Source organism: Phyllostomus discolor, chromosome 7 (genome assembly GCF_004126475.2).
Source record: "Phyllostomus discolor isolate MPI-MPIP mPhyDis1 chromosome 7, mPhyDis1.pri.v3, whole genome shotgun sequence".
Lineage (NCBI taxonomy): Eukaryota > Metazoa > Chordata > Mammalia > Chiroptera > Phyllostomidae > Phyllostomus > Phyllostomus discolor.
The window spans coordinates 73,067,859-73,070,077 of record NC_040909.2 but is presented as its reverse complement, the minus strand read 5'-3'; the positions used below and the strand labels follow the sequence as shown (position 1 = coordinate 73,070,077).

The 2,219-nt window shown below is 43.7% G+C and overlaps 1 pseudogene; it reads left to right on the top strand.

The window, feature by feature from the left end:
- The first annotated feature begins 761 nt into the window (after positions 1-761).
- Positions 762-1,947, top strand: LOC114501942 (annotated as a pseudogene).
- Positions 1,948-2,219: the final 272 nt, after the last annotated feature.

Sequence of the window (2,219 nt, the reverse complement as noted above, 5' to 3'; positions counted from 1 at the left end):
AGTCAAGGAATATTATCAGTAATAAGTGATAAATTAACTAATGATAACAACATAAACTTTTCAAGAAAAATAATCCAGACAGGTAACAATAAAAAATGAGTATAACCTAACAACTGAGCTTCAATAAAAGAGGGAAAACTTGATATGTTCAAAAAAAGAAATAGATGATTGTACAATTATAGTTGGAGAAATCAAAACTTATCTTTCAATAAATGATCAAACAAATGGACAGGAAATCAATACAAATACAGACACCTGAACAATCAACCAACCTGGCTTAATTGACATGTAGAAAACACTTAACCCAATAACAACAGAATGCTCATTTTTTACAATAGCACTATTCCACAATAGTGGAACAATATCCCACTAGTATGGACAATACTCTGAGCCAAAATAAACTGCTGAAAAATTTAAGAGCATAGAAATCATGGATACTGTGTTTTCACATTATAACAGAATTAAATTAAAAATCAATAACAGGCTCTGGCTGGTGTGGCTCAGTAGATTGAGTGCTGCTCTGCAAACCAAAGGGTCTCTGATTCGATTCCCATTCAGGGCACATGCCAGGGTTGTGGGCCAGGCCCCCAAGAGAGGGTGTGTGAAAGGCAACTACACACTGTTTCTCTCTGTCTCTTTCTCCTCCCTTCCCTTCTCTCTAAAAATAGGTAAATAAAATATTTTTTAAAAGTCAATAACAGAAACAAAATAAGCAGAAACATCAAATATTTGGAAATTAACCCAACCTATACCTCCAAAACAATTCTCAGGGCCTTCTATATGAACAGAGATCCACACAGACTGGGTAGTACCCCATCTCCATCTCTTCATCTCCCCAAAAGGACCTGACTCAGGCAAAGAATGGCTTCAGTTCTGTGCAGGCCATGCAGTTACAGACCACACAATCTGTTGAAGGTGCTACAGGCTCTGCAATGAAATCTGACTCACCTTCTACTTCTAGTATCCCTCCTCTCAGTGAAACAGTATCTGCAGCTTCCTTATTGATGACAACCAATCAGCACTCATCTTTCTTGAGTGGCTTGAGCCACAGTGAGGAGATTCCAAATACTACTACCACACAACACAGCAGCACGTTACCTACTCAGCAGAATACCTTTTCATCATTGACATCTTCTGGGCACACTTCAACATCCACTCTTTTGCACATAGGCATGGAGGGTGAGGTGAATCTTCATTCTTCCTCCAGCACTTTCTCTACCATGTCCAGCATAGTCTCTGCACCTCCCCCAGTGATCAGTGTCTCCTCAAGTCTCAATAGTAGCAGTAGCCTGGGCTCAGCCTAGACAGCAACTCCACCATCACAGCCTTGACTCAAAGCTCAGTTGCAACAACTTCAGGAAAAGCTCCTCCTAATCTCCCTTCTGGGGCCCCACCATTGTTGCCTAACTCATATATTATGGCTCCAGGGCTGTTACATGCCTACCTGCCACAAGTTTATGGTTATAATGACTTGCAGATGCTTCAGACAAGGTTTCTGTTGGATTACTAAAGCATCCCATTTCTCACACCCACTATGCCACTGACTGGGAGGGATGGTAGCCTGGCCAGCAACCCTTATTCTGGTAACTTCACAAAGTTCGGCCATGGAGATGCCTCCTTCTCAGCCCCAGCCACAACCTTGGCCCAACGCCAACAGAAATAGATACAGACTCATCACACTATGCAGCAGACATTCCTGAACCCAGCACTGACTCCTGGCTACAGTTACGCCATACTACACAGGGGTTCCAGGCCTCCCCAGCACCTTCCAATATGGGCTTGCTGTGTTCCCTGTGTCTCCTACCTCTTCCAAGCAGCATGGTGTGAATGTCAGTGTGAATGCATCAGCCACTCCTTTTCAACAGCCAGGTGGATATGGGTCTCATGGATGCACACTGGAAGGAAATATCCACCTCCTTAAAGCATTTCTGGACAGCAGAGAGCTAATTTGGCCCAAGGCTGGGAGCTATGTTTTGTGTGTGTGTGTATAGATTTGCACTGAAGTCTTCTTTCAGAAAGAAGACCACTGAGGAGAGCCTGCTGAGCTGGGGGCATGGCCTGTGTGGCTTGGGGAAATCAGTTGGTGGATACCTTCTGGGCTTTGAACTTGTCTTTCCTCCATTTCCCTCTCCCTCATGTGTCTGACCCTGTCTTACCCATTTCCAGTTCAAGCAGTGCAGCAACTTCAAAGCATCAATGCACACACCTGCTTTTGCTTT